Below are 21,652 nucleotides of genomic sequence, written 5' to 3' on the forward strand. Positions count from 1 at the left end.
CCACTCTGTGAAATTACTTTCCGTTGATGGGGCCTGCTAAGCCCGCCCAGCGCGTTTCCCGGGCCAATTAGAGGGAGTGGGTCTGGTGACATCATTTCATCAGCTGGTTTCCTTAAAGGGACCATGTCCAAATTTATCTTGACATTTGTGCTGTCAGTGTTCTACAGCATTGAGGTGCAGCAAACCCTGACAAGCACTGCACAAATGCACAGGGCTGCACCCAGGTTCTCCTATGACTCCCTCCATATACTTATGGAGGGAGTCACAGCACACAGGGAGGTCGTGTTCCCTTCCAATGGGTGGAAGAGACCTCTCCAGGAGACCTAAACAGCCTGGTTGCACACTGCAGAGGAGGGGACAAGCGGGAATGTGGTCAGGAGGACCTGGGTGCAATGGCGCAAACCTTTCAATGATCTCAGTAGATCACGAAACGTTAGTACAAAGCCATACTCAACCTCATCCTGCTGTGCCTCTCATCCCATCCACGTCACCCTGCCTTCCCATCTCTCTCTCGCTACATTATCACATCCCCATCTCACTAGCCACCCCCTCATCCTAGTGCAATCAGACCAACTAACAACACAAGGGTAGCCATTTAGGTGTTTTATCCAATGTTCATTTAGAGTTTCTGTTAATGTGCTGTCAAACATTGAAACCTTTATTTTCAACACTTTCTGTTCTTGGACAGATTTGTGTGCACTTTTGGAAGTGGCTTAGTGAGTTGCAGTGAATGGCGAGACATACGGTACCCCCCGCAATGGTGATGAGTGTGAAAGGAATGGCTTGGACATTGTAGGGATGTTTTATGGTGTTGGTGTGGGGTGGTGCCAACCTGGCGCATCATGTGGCAGCCAGGGTGTACAGCATCAAGTGAAGTAAATCTGGCCATGGTGAAGCCATCCATGGCCTCCCGGGCAGCAATGTGGTCAGGTGCTGATGCCTTGTGTCCTGTGCAGCATCAGGTGATTGCGGAGAAGGTTGGTGGTGGTGGTGGTGGTGGTGCTGCTGGTGTTTGGACTGATCGTGGTCAGATTCTGAAGACCAAGGTGAGAGAGTATAAACGGTACCCATGCTGATGGAATAGATGGCAGGTGAAGTTAAGATGACAGAAGCGATTTGTCAATGGTGAGAGAGGTTGTTCCAATGAGGTGACACTGGATAGAAAGTTTGCTCCAAACACTTGCAGCCTGCATAAAGCTCAATCTGTGTTCCAAACGGAGTAAGCAACAGCTTCAGAGCTTGGAAAGTGAACAGCTGTGAAGTGGGCACTTTTATATCACATTTCAAGCGGTCAAGTAATCAGCTCATTCAATGGCCATTCAACTTCTGCCTCAGCTTAACAGATGTGGACCCCGTGGGCGAGCAGTTAAAGAAAAAGGGTAAGGTTAAATGTATTATTAATGATCTGTCTTCAAGGCAATAATCAGCTTAATTGGGTCATCCCCCCCCCCCCCCCCCCCCTGCTGAGTGTCAGGTCTGCTCAGCGCTGACAGACCCGACAGTTTGACTGTGGGGTCCCGACCCGCTGTCAAAAAAATAACACTTTCCCACCTGACCCGCCACCGATCCCACCCACTGACTCCCTGGAAAATTCCAGCCAAAGTGTTAAATAAATTTACTATAGCCAGAAGACTCACTTTACGGTGCTCACAGCGGGGGTTAGAGGCAAATTAAATTCCACTTTTCGTGGGGCTGGGAGCTGCTGCACCAGAATTGCAGCTTCAATTTCAAAATACTTTCAGCTAAGTGGAGGGGGGTGCGAGGGAGTTCTACAGTTCCTCTGAATTACTTAGATGGAGGATGCATGGCGGGGAGCAGTGGAATACCTAGACTAATACGTCAAGAGTGATGAATGCAAAATTTTACTTACAGGACCTTTCAAATGTACTCCATTGGCTATGAAGCACTTTGGGACGCCCCAGCGTCATTATAAGCACTATATAAATAGAAGTCCTTCCACCTTTCCCCTCTCCCGCTTTGAGTTAATCATTTATACATTCACTGTTCCACAGGCTTTAGTTGGATAGCTCCAGTCAGTCGTACGTTGTTGATTCATAGTTCTAAAACTAGCAAACACCCCATAGGAACAGGAGTAGGCTATTCTGTAGGCTGTGGTTGATCTGTATTCAACTCCATTTACCTGCCTTAACTTCATATTCCTTGATACCCTTACCTAACAAAGTCTATCACTCTCGGTCTTGAAAGCTCCAATTGTCCCATCATCCACAGGCTTTTGGGACCCGTCAACAACTTGTATTTATATATTACCTTTAATGTAGTAAATGGCCTACGGCACTTCAGAGAAGCAGAACAAGTTCCAAGCAATAGTAGAAGAGCATGGAGGGGTGACTGATGGCATGATATAGGTTTTCAAAGTTGGAGAGGGAAGTAGAAAGGCAGAGCGATTTAAGGGGAGAGTTTGAGTGGAGGGCTGAGACATCTAAAGCAATATAGCAGAGGTTGTGGGACATGGGGCCAGAGTTTGACGGAACAGAGGGCATGACCTAGGGCTTGAAGAGGTTGCAATGGTAGGGTGGAGCAAAGCCAAGGAGGGGGGATAAGGGGTTTGATATTCAGTGTACTGTGGGATGAGAAATCAGTGGAGGTCATTGAGGACAAGGATAATGAATGAGTGGAACAGGATATGAATAGCGCAGTTTTGGAGTATTTGTAGATGTTGTTCAGGAGGACAGCGGGGTGAGTGTTGGGCACACAGGCCTTTTGTTAATGTGTGTTGAATAGAATTAGAAACTGATACTTTTGCAATAGGCGCATTACTATTGTTTTCTGCAGAACATTGTAATCATAACCCCGTAATGCCATGTGGGCTTGTGACACAATTTTTGACCAAGTGATGCACCTGGCATCATGCAGAGTTATTGCAAACTGCCCTGTTTTAATTGGCTAATTGTATCCTGACAAAATGTCTGGTAAATAAACCAGGTGATTGTATCCCAGACACTAACTCTGAGCCTAAAGAACTTGTTGATCACGGCACTGAATGAGATTTGGCCAAATGCTTGGTTTTGATTACTTTTTCCACCCTGCCCACATCAAAAAAAAAATACTAGACACTTCATACTTTGAATTGTCGCAGTTTATGTTTGGGGGTGTTCACGCAGCGCTTCACCCGCCGTATGCAGATACGAAAATAGCGGGCAGGAAAAGACCAGCTGGTCCATCAAGCAGCCTGCCCCACACTCATGATGCCGAGAGCATCGTGACTAGACACATCCTACCCCCAGCAGACAGGTAAACTCCTGGGAGAGATGGAAGAAAAAAAAAACCCAAGGCAAATGGGAAACAATTTGGAAAATTCCTCTCTGACCTTAAGCGATTGAAGGAGATCACGTTGAACATGCGTATAATGGCCCAGAAATTCGGGTCTCCACGGGTGAGTATGCACGGGGGTACTCACCCGTAAGCCCAATGGAAGTGCCGGTTTCCTGCATGCACTGCGCATGCGTGGGAAACCGGCACTTCCGTTCCCCTGGAAGCAGGGGTTAAGAGGTCAAACGCGTGCGCATCGAACTTACGTTTTGTTTGCAGGTTTTCCCGGGAGGGCAAGTCTCCAGAAGTTACACATTTAAAAAGCAGGCGTAAGGCCTGCTTTTTACAAGGTAAGTGGTGAATTAATTAAAATTAAAACATTTTTTACACGGGTTTATTATTTTTAAATACTTTAAAGCAAGGTAAGTTTATTTTTATCCCTGTTAGAAAATAAAATTATTTTTTTCAAAAATTTAAATTATTGTTTAAAATAGTTATTTCATGTAATTTATAGTTTATTTAAAAAATGTGATGTTTTTTTAAAATTTATTTGAAGATTTAGTGATGTTTTGGGGCCCGTAGTATTTATAAGTTTTGACAGCACTTCCTGTCAAACTTATGAATGGAGCATTCCCTGCTCCGATCGGCTCCCCATGGCCCGCGTGATCCCAGGGGACGCATCAAACTAACTGCGCCCCTGGGATACGCAAGCACTGCGCGCCGGCAGTTGGAGGAGGCCCAGGATCGGAATTCCACGCGGGCCCACAGCACAACGGCTGGCGCGCAAGGTAAGTGCAGGTCGGGGGCTTACACCCACAGGAAGCCCCCGACCCGAATTTCTGGGCCATTAACTGTTAAACCATTTACCTTTTTCTATGATTTGATTTCTGCCTCCCTTTCGCAATGCTAGAGTTGATGCAGAAACATGGTTGATAGCAGATGAAACTGGCCTCCACACCTGAGTGACTGACCTTGTGGTTTGAAACCTGAACTGTGTTTTTAAGCCCACATGGCCTTCTATTGTTCGGGTTCCAAAGGGCAAGTTTACTAGCACCAAGCAGAAAAAAAACTCTTCATTTTTTTTTTTTAAATCGGTCCCCTCCTAAGGTATCTTTCCTGGGAGCCAAATTAGAAATAATTTTAAAGGTAAAACAAAATAAACGAAACTGTTTTGTGCAGCATCGATCGTAATGTCATGACATCACTATTAAATGAATCGCAAGAGTTCCGATCGGGTTTTGGAGCCGTCTGTGTGAATGGAGGTGTCGAACCAAAAGCAAACTTGGGAGAAATCTGCTAAATTCCATCAATGGGACATGAATGCCCCTTCAGTTTTCTTCCAAGTAATATAATTAAAATAATCTACACAGCAAAGAACCTCTACTGAAGCTAGCGTCTGCTTTGTAGCCTTTGAAACCTTGTATAACTGTGACTCACCTTATACCGTGTACTTTTATGTCCTTTACATCTGCCGAGGTGCTGCTAAAAGCTTATATTTGTAGCTACCCGTGCAATTTTACTTTCAGATCAAAACCGCCACAAGAAAGTCAGTGTGACATAAATCAATATTTTACAATTTCTTCCTGCTTTCATGAGGTAAAATATTGTCGTTGCTGCAGATGAAGACACAAAGGGTGTCAGCATTTAAGAGCTCTTGAGCGAGAGCTGCATCAGTGTTTTCGGTAATCTGTTTCCTCGAAGATGATCATATATGGTGGCTGGGATGTGCCGTTTACCTGGCTCTGACATAGGCACAGCTTGATGCAACCTCTTGAGCTCCCAACACATTTAATTCTTCCATTCAATTCCTATAATTGCTATTTAGTCAAAATGTAGCAGCAATTTTTTTAAATTGTAGGACAATTTTACTTCACATGTCACAGATAATTCTTCATCTTCCGCTGTTGCACGAAGCAGCAGCATTTTTTTTGCACTATTGTGGGGTATAATGTTCCAGATCATTGAACCTTTCTATTTTCCTTTACTTAGTGAGGATTCAAACTGTGTTTTGGCTCCACAAATCACCTTGTGTTTTGGTGCATTCTAATTATAGTCTGTCACATTCTTATCTGGTACTTCATGAACCCATGTATATCTCTTGGTACTTTTTATTTATATTATATATCTTCTCTCTATATAAAAAAATTCTGCGTATAGCATGTACTTCTTGTGTCCCGATTATGCATCTCAAAATGCAATGTAAACATTTTTTAATGAGAATTCCGATGTTAAAATGTTGACACTTACCTGTAATTATTTCCTGTATCACTATTAACTGGTGCTGTAATGGGAATTCTAATGTTAAATATAATGATTATCTGTCACGCTGATTTACTTTCTCCCCCCACCAAATCGTTCAAAATACTTTCTGAAAAAATTTCATCCACTCATTTTTCTCAGTAACTGAAATTGCTGATATCCCAAGTAGGATTTTAAACAAAATTAATTCAAATAATTGCATATTTCATAGTAACAGAGTTACATTTATCCTTTAAAATCTCTTTTAATTACTTCCCTAAAGTTTTTACTTGAAGGCTTGAGGCGCTACTGAAAAACAGAGGTTGGCTTTCACATTTTTGGCCAGGCCTGTGACTGTTAAATACAAGCAGATTTTGTGGACTGAGCATGTGCAGTGTAAGCGTCTGGCATTTAGTCAGATGAACTGCAGGAATTTTCTTTTCATCTTCTAGTACATTCTGATAAGTTGTTTAAAAAAATTTTTTGAAGAAAAACTAGAGGATAAAATATCAAAAGCTTAATTCAGTTACTTTTTTTAAAAATCTGTCAAAAATGACAAACTTTCATTGTTACCTGTTGTAACTTTGGTGTTCTATAAACTTCTACAATTTGAGAATCTATACTCTTCCTAATTTGAGTTCACTTTCAAAGAAAAAAATGAATTCTGAAACAAATAGGAAGCCTCTAATTGTTTACCACCTGTGTTTTCTGATCATTTGTAATTAGAATATTTACATTGTCTTACAGCTCTGACTAACAGCCAATTTTAATGCTTCTACCAATTATCTCATCTTCATTGTGCTGTATAAATACGATTACTCCTGGGGCCCCCAATTTGGGAATTTTAGCAACTGCAACTAAACCTAGGCAAGTTGTAAGATCTGTCATAGTATCTACATAAACACAGTTAATTAACAACTTCGCTGATCAAAGCTATGCGATGGGGAATGCTCTTAGCTAATCCACCATTTTGGCCTCTAAATAAACAATTTCCTGAACAGGTTCCATTTATTTTTATGTTGCTTTTCCAGAAATTGGAAAACAAGGCTTTTATGTTGGATTTAGAAAGTCTTCCTGGAAAAGTGATATTTTAAAGCAACTGGCTTAACAGGAAACTTTGGTCCAGGTGAGCGGGAATTTAAAAAGTCAATGAGAAAGCAATAGAGATGGGGGAAATAATAACCAGAGTGTGACAGGAAGGGACAGAATGTTTAAAAAGAGTGCAACAGAAAATGGGGCTGAAACAAGGAGAAATGTTAAAAAGACAAAATTAAAAGCTCTATATCTGAATGCAAGCAGCATTCGTAACCAAATAGATACAAATGGGTATGACCTGATCGCCATTACAGAGACATGGTTGCAAGGTTACCAGGGCTGGGAACTGAATATTCCAGGTATTTGACAATTCGGAAGGATAGACAGAAAGGAAAGGGAGGTGGAGTGGCTTTGTTGGTAAAGGATGGGACCAGTGCAATGGTGAGAAGTGATATGGGCTCAGAAGATCAAGATGTAGAATTAGTTTGGGTGGAGTTAAAATAATAATAATATGGGGAAAAAGTCTCTGGTGGGCGTAGTCTACAGGCCTCCAAAGAGTAGCAATACTGTTGGACAGAGTATAAATCAACAAATAATGGAGGCCTGTAAAAAAGGTACGGTAATAATCATGGGTGATTTTAATCTCCATATTGATTGGACAAATCAAATTGGCCATGGTAGCCTTGAGGAGGAGTTCATAGAGTGCATCTGGGATGGGTTCCTATAACAGTATGCAATGGAACCAACCAGGGAGCAGGCTAGCTTGGATCTGGTACTGTGTAATGAGACAGAATTAATAAATGATCTCTCAGTAAAGGATCCTCTAGGAAAGAGTGATCATAGCATGGTTGAATTTCAAATTCAGTTGGAGGGTGAGAAAGTTGTATCTCAAACCAGTGTCCTGATCTTAAACAAAGGCAATTACAATGGCATGAGGGCAGAACTGGCTAAAGTGGACTGGAAAAATAAATTAAAGGGTAAGACAGTTGAAATGCAGTGGCGGACATTTAAGGAAATATTTCTTAACTCTCAACAAAAATATATTCCAGTGAGAGAGAATGATTTTAAGTGACGGGAGCACCATCTGTGTCTAACTAAGGAAGTAAAGGATGGTATCAAATTGAAAACAAAGGCATACAATGTTGCCAAGATTGGTGGGAGACCAGAGGATTGGGAAATTTTAAAAAACCAGCAAAGGATGACTTAAAAAAAAATAGAGATGAATTATGAGAGTAAACTGGCAAGAAATATTAAAACAGATAGTAAGAGCTTCTACAGGTATATAAAAAGCAAGAGAGTAGCTAAAGTGAACATTGGTCCCTTAGAGGATGAGACTGGGGAAGTAATAATGGGGAACGGGGAAATGGCAGAGACTCTGTACAAGTATTTTGTACCTGTCTTCACGGTAGAAGACACTAACAACATCCCAATAGTGGATAATCAAGGGGCCACAGGGAGGGGGGAACTAAAGGCAATCACTATCACTAAGGAAAAAGTACTTGGTAAAATAATGGGACTAAAAGATGACAAGTCCCCTGGACCAGATGGTCTGCATCCCAGGATCTTAAAAGAAGTGGCTGCAGAGATAGTGGATGCATTGGTTGTAATATACCAAAATTCCCTGGACTCTGGAGAGGTCCCAGCGGATTGGAAAACCGCAAATGTAACACCCCTGTTTAAGAAAGGAGGGAGACAGAAAGCAGGAAACTATAGACCAGTTAGCCTAACATCTGTCGTTGGGAAAATGCTGGAGTACTTCATTAAGGAAACAGTAACAGGGCATTTGGAAAATCATAATGCTGTCAAGCAGAGTCAGCATGGTTTTATGAAAGGAAAATCATGTTTAACAAATTTGCTGGAGTTCTTTGAGGATGTAACGAGCAGGGTGGACAAAGGTAACCCAGTGGATGTGGTGTATTTGGATTTCCAGAAGGCATTCGATAAGGTACCACATAAAAGGTTACTGCATAAGATAAGAGCTCACGGAGCTGGGGGTAATATATTAGCATGGATAGAGAATTGGCTAACTAACAAAGCAGAGTCGGGATAAATGGGTCATTTTCCGGTTGGCAAACAGTAACTAGTGGAGTGCCACAGGGATCGGTGCTGGGGCCTCAACTATTTACAATCTACATTAATGACTTGGATGAAAGGACCGAGTGTAATGTAGCCAGGTTTGCGGATGATACAAAAATGGGTGGGAAAACAAGTTGTGCAGAGGATTCAAAGAATCTGCAAAGGGATATAGACAGGCTAAGTGAATAGATAAACATTTGGCAGATGGAGAATAATGTGAGAGAGTGCGAGGTTATCCACTTTGGCAGGAAAAATAAAAAAGCAAATTATTATTTAAATGGAGAGAGATTACAAAGTGCTACAGTTCAGAGGGACCTGGGGGTCCTTGTGCATGAAACACAAAAAGTTAGCATGCAGGTACAGCAAGTAATCAGAAAGGCAAATGGAATGTTGGCCTTTATTTCAAGGGGGTTGGAGTATAAAAGCAGGGAAGTCCTGCTAAAACTGTACAAGGTATTGGTGAGACCACACCTTGAGTACTGCGTACAGTTTCGGTCTCCTTATTTAAGGAAGGATATACTTGCATTGGAGGCAGTTCAGAGACGATTCACTAGGTTTATTCCAGAGATGAGGGGGTTGACTTATGAGGAAAGGTTGAGCAGGCTGGGCCTATACTCATTGGAATTTAGAAAATGAGAGGTGATCTTATTGAAACATAAGGTACTGAGGGGGCTCGACAAGGTAGATGCAGAGAGGATGTTTCCCCTCGTGGGGAAATCTAGAACTCGGGGGCACAGTTTCAGAATAAAGGGTCGCCCTTTTAGAACTGAGATGAGGAATTTCTTCTCTGAGGGTCGTAAATCTGTGGAATTCCCTGCCCCAGAGAGCTGTGGAGGCTGGGTCATTAAATACATTTAAGGTGGAGATAGACAGATTTTTGCAAGATAAGGGAGTGAAGGGTTATGCGGAGTGGGCAGGGAAGTGGCTTTGAACCCAAGATCAGCCATGGTCTTATTGCATGGCGGAGCAGGCTCGAGGGGCCAAGTGGCCTATTCCTGCTCCTATTTCTTATGTTCTTATGTTTCATAATGTCTATGTTCAGAAGATCACAAGATGGGTTAGGATGAAGGTAGCTGTTCTGTCTAGTCAGGGTGTGACTAACTACACCTCCAGTTTACTGTGCCTGTACTTTTAGTTCACGGACATACATGCATATATGAATACCAGGCAAAAAAGATAAATCTCTGTGATGCAGCTCTAACAACACTGAAGCTCGACACCATCCAGAACAAAGCAGCCCACTTGATTGGCACCCCATCCACCACCTTAAACATTCACTCCCTCCACCACCGCGTGGCTGCAGTATGTACCATCTCCAAGATGCACTGCAGCAACTCGCCAAGGCTTCTTCGGCAGCACCTCCTAAACCTGTGACCTCTACATCCTAGAAGGACAAGGGCAGCAGGTGCATGGGAACACCATCACCTGCAAGTTCCATCCTGACTTGGAAATATATCGCTGTTCCTTCATCGTCGCTGGGTCGAAATCCTGGAACTCCCTCCCTAACAGCACTGTGGGAGTACCTTCACCACACGGACTGCAGCGGTTCAAGAAGGCGGCTCACCACCACCTTCTCGAGGGCAACTAGAGTGGGCAATAAATGTTGGCCTTGCCACCGGTGCCCACATCTTGCGAATGAATAAAAATAAATTTAGGTGATTCTTTTACTCAGTGTGGAATTATGAAAGTTTATTGCTGGCCCAATGCATCTCGGTGTTAATTTCATAGTTGTTGAATCCACATGTAATATACAAGAAAAGTAAGCTCCAGTTTTGCTCTTGGCCTATTGTAGCACATGCATCTCTGTTTTTAATGCCTAACCAGACCTACTGTATCTAACTGGATTGTTTCTGAAAGTTTGATTTATTGATTGTTTGTAGATCCTACTATGTTTTTTAAGGAATGGGGAAATGCTCCTGTTCCATTGGTCAGAGATCCCTTCCCATACAGTTTCAAGACATGACTGTAAACTTATAGGAAAACCTACTAAGTTTATTCCTCCTCCAGATCTTGTATATTCCACTCTGTCATGGACTGTACACAACCTGGTTAAACTCCAAAGGAAAAATGTGGCAAAGTTTCTTCCTGCTTGGAAAGCTAAATTGAGCAGAACTTCACAGCGCCAATCTAATCTTGTATGCTACATTATATATTTTGACCAGTGACTCTAGAATCGTTACACTAGTTAGAGGTTATGACTTCCTCTGTTTTGCATTGGAGCTGGGCTTCAGCTCCGGATCTGTTCTGTCCTACATGAAATGTCATGGGATGCTTTATTACTTTAAAGGTGGTACATAAATGAAAACTTGTTAGACCAACAAAACCTGTTTTTTTTTTGTTCTAAAGGGCAGCATGCAATTTAAAGAGGTTAAATGTGCAACCATTGAACATCGAATACCTTTCCCTGGCATCATCTGCTCAATTTCACAATTGTTCTGTTTGTGAAACACAACATCAAGAGTACTTGAACAGATTATGTATGAATATCAACCAGTGGCTTATCATTACTTGTCAGTTATACGGCAGGGATCAGGCCATCTGGAACTTTAGCATCACTGTGAGACTTAGCTTATGTTGCCTGGAATTCATATATGCATGTATGTCTGTGAACTATAAGTACAGACATAGTAAACTGGCTGAAGCTGTGTAGGTACTCTCGCCCCGACCAGATAGAAGAACCACCTTCATCCTAACCCATCTTGTGATCTTCTGAACGTAGACATTATGAAATCAAAGTTTCCTGTTGAGCCAGTTGCTTTAAAATGTCACCTTCCCAGGAAGAATTTCTAAATCCATTACCATATTTTTTCTCCTTCCCCATTTTATTTGACCCTGGGACCTGTTGTTTAAAAAAAACATGTACAGGAAACTCTCAATTTACCGGCACCTAAATAACCGGAAATCTCTATTAACCAGCAAAGTTCAGGAGTAGGTTCAGGTAAGTTTTACTTCACATTAGTGGCCATTTCTGGATCTGTGGCCCTAGAAATAGTAGATGCATTGCTGATCATCTTCCAACATTCGATGGAATCTGGAACAGTACCCATGGATTGGAGGGTAGCTAATGTTACCCCACTATTCAAAAAAGGTGGTAGAGAGAAAACGGGGAATTACAGACCGGTAAGCCTGACATCGGTAGTGGGGAAAATGCTAAAGTCCATTATAAAAGATGTAATAGCAGAGCACTTGGAAAACAGTGACAGGATTGGACAAAGTCAACATGGATTTACGAAAGGTAAATCGTGTTTCACTAATCTACTGGAATTTTTTGAGGATGTAACTAGTAAAATAGATAAGGGAGAACCAATGGATGTGGTGTATTTGGACTTTCAGAAGGCTTTCGATAAGATCCCACATAAGAGATTAGCGTGTAAAGTTAAGGCACATGGGGTTGGGGGCAAGGTATTGACTTGGATAGAGAACTGGTTGGCAGATAGAAAGCAAAGAGTTGGAATAAACGGGTCTTATTCCGAGTGGCAGGCAGTGACTAGTGGGGTACCGCAGGGATCGTGCTAGGACCCCAGCTATTCACAATATATATTAATGATCTAGACAAGGGAACTAGATGTACTATCTCCAAATTTGCAGACGACACAAAGCTGGGTGGGCGTGTGTGCTGTGAGGAGGATGCCGAGAAACTCCAGGATGATTTGGACAGGTTGGGTGATTGGACAGAAGCATGGCAGATGCAATATAACGTGGATAAATGTGACGTTATCCAATTTGGTGTCAAAAAAAGGGAGGCAGATTATTATCTGAATGGCAGTATATTGGGAGAAGGGGAAGTGCAACGAGACCTGGGTTTCCTTGTGCACCAGTCGCTGTAGGTAAGCATGCAGGTGCAGCAGGCGGTTAAGAAGGCAAATGGTATGTTGGCCTTCATAGCGAGAGGGTTTGAGTACAAGAACAGGGATGTCTTGCTGCAGTTGGTGAGACCACATCTTGAGTATTGTGTGCAGTTTTGGTCGCCTTCTCTGAGGAAGGATATTCTTGCCATGGAAGGAGTGCAGCGAAGATTCACCAGGCTGATACCTGGGATGGTAGGAATGACGTATGAGGAGAGATTGGGGCGATTGGGCTTGTACTCGCTGGAGTTTAGAAGAATGAGAGGGGATCTCATTGAAACTTAAAATTCTGGCAGGACTGGGCAGACTAGATGCAGGGAGGATGTTCCCGATGGTCAGGGAATCCAGAACCAGGGGTCACAGTCTAAAGATAAGGGGTAGGCCTTTTAGGACAGAAATGAGGAGGAATTTCTTCACCCAGAGAGTGGTGAACCTGTGGAATTCTCTACCACAGAAGGCAGTAGAGGCCAATTCATTAAATATATTCAAGAAGGAGTTGGATATATTTCTTAAGGCTAAAGGGATCAAGGGGTATGGGGAGAAAGCAGGGACCGGGTACTGAACTTGGATGATCAGCCATGGCGAAGCAGGCTAGAGGGGCCGAATGGCCTACTCTTGCTCCTATCTTCTATGTTTCTATGTAACCGGGGTTCCTGCACCTGTTGCTATGCAACAGGGACACCTGGATCTGTGGCCGTGTATGGGGCTTTCGTACCTTTTACTATACCTCTCTGTAATCCGGACTTTTTGATAAACCGGCACCACATCGGTGCCGGATAAAGAGTTTCCTGTACCCAGAATGAGAATAAGTATCACTCCAAGTCCCTGATTGATTGATTGTCCCACCACAGCTTAGATAACCGTAAAATCGATTTGTGTGTAGTTGCGTTCATGTTGTATATTTTCCTGCACTCGTGTTTTAGAGAACCTCTGAAACTGGCTGAAAGAATGGGTATACAGTCTGTATGATGTCCTGTGTAAAGTATAGAAGAGAAAAAAGCTTGCGGCAGTTCACAGTAAAATACGTAGTCATGCTAAATATTTGCTAAATTTGTACATTGTGAAATTAACCATATTTTTTCAATATTGCAGGGAAGTATATTTTTCTACGTTAAAAATGCATTCATTTTTCAGTTTCTATCTTTCCTGCAAAATATACACTGATGTGACAAAACAAATTGAGCATTCTGAGGAAAAAGAACTTTCTGTATCTCCACATCAGCATTCACAATCAGTCCTGGCCTGTGATCAAGAGCTCTGTCTAGGTGCTATAGCCAGGAGTGCTTGTTAAGGTCCAATTCTGAGATGAAAGGTATGATTAGCTTGTGGTGTGTTTGCTCTTCAGGCCTGCAAAAGGTTATTGCTTCCTGTAATTGTGCTTGCTGCATGTCATGATGTGTTCACCATATCAGCTAATCATTGGTGTTTAATTGCCTTATTGTGTCCTCATGCTAGAACAGCGGTGTTGGTCCACACTGAAAATGAGGTGAATTTTAAAATGCAGCACGTTTATTTCTTCCACATATCTTTGAAGAATAAATTCCCCATAAAATTAACAGGTATTATGTCCCCTCGTACTTCTGACACAGTGTTAGATGCAGTATTAAGTCATGTTATGTTTAAACTCGGGCTTAATATTTGAGGGCGGATGAGAATGTCCATGTAAGATGTACATATTATTACAGATGCATCCCATTAAATCACTGTCCTATTGAACTTTAATGTTGTGCAGGGTGTTTAATTGATTTGTTTCTTGAGCAATGCCTCATACCTTGTTTATAGTAAAACGATGTCTGCTGGGACACAGTACACCACTTTGGGAGATGATTTTGCTCCCTGTCCCTGGGACAAACTTGCCCTTGTTGGAAATGCTCATTGGATGCCGAGGCCATCACTTTGTGCTGGCTACAGGCTGGTTCTCGGCAATGTGGTGTCCGTATTGGCAGCCAGTGCTCCGAATTAAGTGCCCAGCAGTGTAAGCAGGGCAAATTCAGAACATGAGTAACTCCAGTATATTCCAGAACCACTCAGCGCAGTTTAAATATGACGTGAAGTTGTTCTGCTGCTGCCCAGAGCTAGACTTCATTGCTTAATTACCGTGAGGGCACGAATAGCACAGGGTATGAGCATCCATGTTATTCCCCTCTGGGATCCAAGTTTGAATCCAGCCCCGATTGATGGGATGAAAACCTCCTTTCTCTGCTGGCTGTAAGGATCCCGGATCTAAGATCCATGGTGGTCGTGGCAAGACGCTGCCAAAAATCAATGACATCACAATTTTGGAAAGGCTGAACATAATCATAATTAACTCAATAATAGTTAAACACAGTAATGGCCATAGACTGCACAAGAACTACAGCAATGTGGAGAGGTTTCTGGTACTTAGACATGGATGTGGGAAACAATAAAAAGCAGATATTTTGCAAAAAGCTTAGAATAACAAAGAGAAAACAACTGAAAATATCATTGTCAGAAGCATACAGATATGGATATAAAGTGGAGAGGCGGGTCTGTTTGGATAATATTCCAGTCCTTTTACATCTCTGATGGTGCCATTCTAGCCAGTCAGTTTACTCACTTCCCAGTTGTTAATCAATGTTACTATTGTAAAGAAAATCTGTTGTACTTTTATCCTGTCAATTTACTAGTCTCAGTCATAGCACCGTTGCAGCCTCTCTGTTCATCTTCCAGCTGTTGATCATTGATAGTCTTGTTAAGGAAATCTGTTGCACTTTAAGCTTGCCCTTGTCGTCATCCCTTTGGGCAAAGTTATACTATGAGCCTGAGATTGTCAGTAGCTGTTCAGACGAGAATGGCTAACCTGAATTGTACTGCTGGCTTTCATTGCTTTCATTGCTCTTTAGTTCGAGAAGTTGAATGCCATTTAAATTTTAATGATGGCAGAGATTCAGAAATGGCTGGGAATGTTATAAATGTCACTGCCCGCTGGGCTGTGATTATATATAATGGCAACGAGCTAATTCTGATCGCTCGACACCGGCGTAGTGTGTACAGGCCAAGTGACGTCATGGGACCAGAGGAGTCGCACGCAAGTGCGTCGTCGGACTGCCCACAAACCAGAAGTTAGCATGCAATGTCACTATTCACGTTGTATGTATAATAGATGTAAGAAGACTACCTTTTGGATGCGATCACACACTTCTTGCTTTGGGTGGCTGCGCACATGAGTTATGTGGCACAGTGCGCATTTATGTAAAGCCAAGACCATATTGTGTCAACACAAGCTGATGCCCTTCCAACCTGTCCCATTAACCATCTATCAGCTGTCTATCATTTAGCAGTGCTTGGAAAGAAATTATCCATTGAACCTTTTTCTTGTAAAAACCAACTGCACTTCAGTTGTCATTGACCTATAAGTTCCCTTTGTACTGCCTCCTTCATGTTTTTTAATAACATTTTGTACAATGCTTCGCTATAGCCTACATCGGCCCAGTGAGTGTTCTCCGTTATGTACAGAGGATCTGTGTAAATATGAAGGTTCTTTAAAGGCACTCTCCTTAAAAGAAAATATGCGGGAGTGAGCCACCGACAAGTATTTGTCGTGCATAGTATTTAATACCTATCGAGTTAAACACTAAACTTTAAATGACACACTTTTCTACCCTGAAGCTATCAGTTAAAGCACCATTCATGGCAATATTGCTGCTGAAGCAACTGTTATAAGTTATGTCTCATTTCCATTGAGTATGATCCTGATGATATAGTGATGATGCCTGTGAAATATTAGTCACTTGTTTTTACTTTGGAGTTAAAATGCAGTTTGGGAGCAGGCCGGAAAAGCAGGCCCTGTATTAAAGTGTTTACAGTGGAGCTTATGCAACAGGAAGTATGCAGTGGACGCCCACATGCTGTTCGGTGGTGAGAATTAAATTGCATGTGTTTGAAGTCACCCTCTCTTGCACTGGTTATTTTCCAGTCAGACTTGACTTATGACTTGATTCCTGCAGTGATTTTTTAAAAATTATCAGTGTGATCATGAAACAGTGTATCTATTAAAGGGATTTTGACACAGTATGGGAGTACGGGTGAATAGAATAGCCGCCCATCATGATGTCATAAGTATGTGACGGTGATTTTTTTGGCAATTTGATGGGACCTTTTATTACATGCAAACATCAAAAATAATTCTCCACTACTGTTGGTAATATGTGGAACATGCAAAATGTTAAAATGACATGAAAGAATTGCTTTGAAAAGAACACCTTTCCTGACACACTTTTTCCCTCAGAATAGAGTGGTGTAAGATTGCTGCCTGTATTCTGGCATGAGCTTCTGTCTCTGTGTACTCATTTCTGTGAACTACCCACTTGAACCCATCTTCAAGGTTACTCATGTCGGTCTGGACTCAGTACCAGACACACACACACTTTTTTTTAGAACAAATATCTTCAATTGTACAGAGCCCAGCAAATTGTAATCCAAGCAGTTACAATATTCAAGCAAATACGTCAAGAAATTATGCCTTTTTTTAACCTTTCCTTACTTCAGGTTGAATATGGAAACAATTCCATGTATTTTAAATTAGCCCTGATTGTTGTCTGCAGTTCCAGTTTTATACTCCACATCTTTTCTTACTCGGATATTGATATCCTGAAGACATAATATAGCAATGAGCAAAATTTAATAATTTATTTATTAACACAAGCATTTACCTCATTAGAATAAAAAATACCTATCCTGTTTTTAACAAGAATTTATTCTGTTGGTATAGGCAAGAATTTCAAAGATCCAAAATATTCTGAGCCGTTCTATTTGCGCTCAGCTTACTTCATCCTTATGATTTTTATGTTGGTTTAGTGTATCCAGATTTTATACCTGGATCTGGGCATCTAGTTCATAGAATCATAAAAACACAGAAGGAAACCATTTGGCCCACTATGCCTGTACCAGCTCTCTGAAAGAGCTCTCCAACTAGTCCCACTCCCCTGCACTTTTCCCCATTGCCCTGCAAAATTTTCCTTTTCAAGTATATTTATCCAATTCCCTTTTGAAAGTTACCATTGAGTCTGCTTCTACCGCCCTCTCTGGCAGTGCATTCCAGATTATAACAAGTTGCTGCATAAAAAAATCTCTCCTCATCCCTTCCCTAGTTCTTTTGCCAATTACCTTAAATCTGTGTCCTCTGGTTACCGACCCTCTTTCCAGTGGGAACAGTTTCCTCCTATCTATTCGATCAAAACCCTTCATAATTTTGAACATAGAAACATAGAAGATAGGAGCAGGAGTAGGCCATTCGGCCCTTCGAGCCTGCTCCGCCATTCAATGAGATCATGGCTGATCATCCAAGTTCAGTACCCTGTCCCTGCCTTCTCCCCATATCCCTTGATCCCTTTAGCCTTAAGAAATATATCCAACTCTTGAATATATTTAATGAACTGGCCTCCACCGCCCTCTGTGGCAGAGAATTCCACAGGTTCACCTCTATTAAACCTCCCCTTAACCTTCTCCGCTGTAAGAAGAACAATCCCAGCTTCTCTTGTCTCTCCATGTAACATGCGGAGCAGGCTCGAGGGGCCGAATGGCTTACTCCTGCTCCTATTTCTTATGTTCTTATGTAACAGAAGTCCCTCATTGGATGATGATGTTAATCCTGAGAGCAAAGCAAGAGCAGTTCAGAAACATTCAAACTCCGAGTGCTATCTTTGGACAGAATCCAAGCTTTTCCTGTCCTTTTGTAGCGTACTGTACATAACTGCCCTTTTGCTGTGTTGCTCTGCATCACATGACCAGGAAGAGACTGGAATTACTTGGCAATGAGGCGGCCAGGCTTGTAACAGTGGTTGCCGACAGGAAAAAAGTCTGCTGCTGAAAAGTAAGACTTTCAATCAAGTGACTGCTTGTTTAAGATAACATTTATATCTGATGTAAAGGCAATGCAGTTACTCTGACTCACTCATCATGTTCTATCATTTCTATACGTTAAGACTTCTCACACAATACCTGATCTTTGTACTTGCACACTATCTAATACAGAGCATTTTAGCATTCGCAGTAATTGAAGTTGGCCTATTTAAATATGCATGCAAAAAAATTGTGCATATAAGCATCAAACTGATCTAATTAAACAGAATAGAAAATAGGATTTGCTGTTCTTTGGACACAGCGTCATGTTCGTTGTGGCCAAGACATCTGGCATCATGGTGACGAGCACTGCTATATCATTATCTCTAATTACAGAAAAGCTTCTCAATTAGCAATTAACATTTATTTCTTTGACAGGAGTAGCTGCAAAGCATTATTTTTTTTTTGATATGTGGCTCTTCCTGTTTCATGGGTAGCCAAGATCTATTAGGAGCTGATTCGCCTTTAAAGTATTCCTTACACTATGTTTCTTCAGGACTGATGATGCTGTGCTTGCTATATATGAAAGTTTAAAGATACACTAATTATGAAAATACATTTTGGAAAATCTTTTTTGTTTGTGGAAGATGAGTGAATAATTTTTTTTAAATCATGGTCAGTCACATGTAAGTGATGGAATAACGCATTTCAGTTGGTTTAAATTAAACCATCGTATGCTTGTAAACAAAAAAGGCTTGGCAAAACACTTTGGGCTCGATTTTCAGTGTGCCGTGTAGCCGGGATTGGAGGCATGCGGGGGGTTAAATTCCCGAAATCGGGGGTCCCGCCCCCAACCCGCCTCCATGCCAGTTTCAAAGGAGGCGGGTACCCGCCTCGCACTGGGACCCGCCTCCCTGAGACGGGAAGGGATTAGTGCCAATTAACTGCCTGTTAACAGGTAGTTAACAGGCAGTTTTTAGCCTAATCCCTATTTTTAAGCTTGAACTGTGGGATTCCCAACGGCGCCGAACCACGCCAAGTTGGAGGAGTCGGGTTGGAGGGGTCGAGATGTCAGTGTTCAGGTGAGTGATGTGTGTATGAGTGCAAAAGTAAGTGTGTTTGGTGTGTCTAAAGTGATTAAAGAAGTGTAAATTACCTTACTTTTTCAGCCTTCCTTCCTTTAGGTTCGGGGAGTCCCTCATCTCACTGGCACAGAAAGCAGAATGGCTGCGAACTGTCAAAAGTGACAGCCTGCAGCTTTCTGTGCAGGAGAGCTTTCTAACTGAGTCTGGGGAGAAGGACTCATGTTAGAAGTAAGACTGTCAGTGTTTGACAGCTTCAAACAACTGTGAAACACTGATATTTCATCTATCAAAACGTCTTGACAGATGAAATTTCAGTCTGTGACGTCACCTGTTGCCGGGCGGCCCTTAATCGGCCTGCTGAGCCCGCTGGGCGGGCTCAATAAGGTCAATCAAGTAAAAATCGCGTGGATTAGCCGCATCTCGATGGAGGCGGGACTACGACCCCGAAAGTTGTAGTCCCGACTCCTGAATGAAAATCCAGCCCTTTTGTGTGAGGCAATGTATGCCGATCTAGGGCTCTCTGTATGATCAATTGTTTGCTTTTTACCTTTCTGACTCTTAAGTTCTCAGTGAACAGGAGCCTCTTTCTAGATATTGTCCACATCTCCCAGCTACAGGTCTGTTATGCTGGAGTTTAGTTCTGAGGTATTGTTCTCTCCAAAATTACTAAGTTCCAATTTATGGTGGGGAAAATTCCAATGACCCAATGAAGTATTCAAATTCTAGTTTAAATTTGATACCAGGTAACCGATATTAATTTTGATTTTTACAGTATTGTTAATTCACTGCCTTCAACACGACTACTTATGACTTTATATGTTAAATTTCCATACTCTTTATTAACTTATTTTAATTTCTCCCTGCCCTCTTTTCTCTCTCACACTCACACTCTTACCTCTCTTCTGACCCGGGTGCTAGAGTCTGGTTCTGTGGATGTTTGCAGACCCCTGGTACTTCATCCAAATGTCCATTTTCCCCCCCTGTGTGGGAGTGTAAGCAATTTTAGAAACAGGAACAGGCTATTGGGCCTGTTCTTCTCGACCTGCCTTTGACACGGTTGACCACTCCATCCTCCTAATGCCTCTCCACTGTCATCCAGCTGGGTGGGACTGTACTCGCCTGGTTCCATTCTTATCTATCTAATCACCTGCAATGGCTTCTCTTCCCACCCCCGCATCGTTACCTCTTGAATCCCCCCAAGGATCTATCCTTGGCCCCTCCTATTTCTCATCTATATGCTGCCCCAAGGCGACATCATCCGAAAACACAACATCAGTTTCCACATGTACACTGACAACACCCAGTTCTACCTCACCACCACCACCCCTCTCGACCCCTCCACTGTCTCTAAATTGTCAGACTGCTCGTCCGACATCCAGTACTGGATGAGCAGAAATTTCCTCCAACTAAATATTGGGAAGACTGAAGCCACTGTCTTCGGTACCTGCCACAAACTCCGTTCCCTAGACACCTACTCCATCTCTCTCCTTAGCATCTGCCTGAGGCTGAACCCCACTATTCGCAACCTTGGTTACCTTAATTTGGTGTTATATTTGACCCTGAAATGAGCTTCTGACCACATATCCGCGCCATAACTAAGACGGCCTATTTCCACCTCCGTAACATCGCCCATCTCCACCCCTGCCTCAACTCATCTTGCTGAAACCCTCATCCATACCTTTGTCACTTCTAGACTTGACTATTCCGATGCAATCCTGGCTGGCCTCCCACATTTTACCCTATGCAAACTTGAGGTCATCCAAAACTCGGCTGCCCATGTCCTAACTCGCACCAAGTCCCGTTCATCCATCTCCATCACCCCCTGTGCTCGCTGACCTACATTGGCTCCTGGTTAAGCAACACCTCGATTTTAAAAAATTCTCATCCATGTTTTCAAATCCCTCCATGGCCTCACCCCTCCCTATCTCTGTAATCTCCTCCAACCCCCCTCCCCAAGATATCTGCGCTTCTCTAATTCTGGAGAATCCCTGATTTTAATAGCACAACCATTGGTGGCCGTGCCTTCAGCTGCCTAGGCCTCGAGCTCTGGAATTCCCAGCCTAAACCTCTCCGTCTCTCTACCTCTCTTTCCTCCTTTAAGATGCTCCTTAAAACCTACCTCTTTGACCAAGCTTTTGGTCATGTGCCCAAATTTGTTCTTGTGTGGCTCAGTGTCAATTAAGTTTTTTGTCTTGTAACTCTCCTGTGACGTGCCTTGGGATGTTTTACTACATTAATTAAAGACATATAAGTAAGTTGTTATTGTTGAAGTAAGCCAGTCCTTTTTTCATGGATCAACCC

General features: G+C 42.4%; 1 protein-coding gene across 1 annotated transcript in view; it reads left to right on the top strand.

The window, feature by feature from the left end:
* The window catches only part of pdzd8 (PDZ domain containing 8), a 223,980-nt gene that overhangs the window by 174,507 nt on the left and 27,821 nt on the right, over positions 1 to 21,652 (top strand). The gene's annotated exons all lie outside the window — the stretch shown is intronic.

The sequence above is a fragment of the Somniosus microcephalus genome, chromosome 8, assembly GCF_052327205.1.
Source record: "Somniosus microcephalus isolate GS21.2 chromosome 8, FLI_Smic_1.0, whole genome shotgun sequence".
NCBI classification, from domain to species: Eukaryota; Metazoa; Chordata; class Chondrichthyes; order Squaliformes; family Somniosidae; genus Somniosus; species Somniosus microcephalus.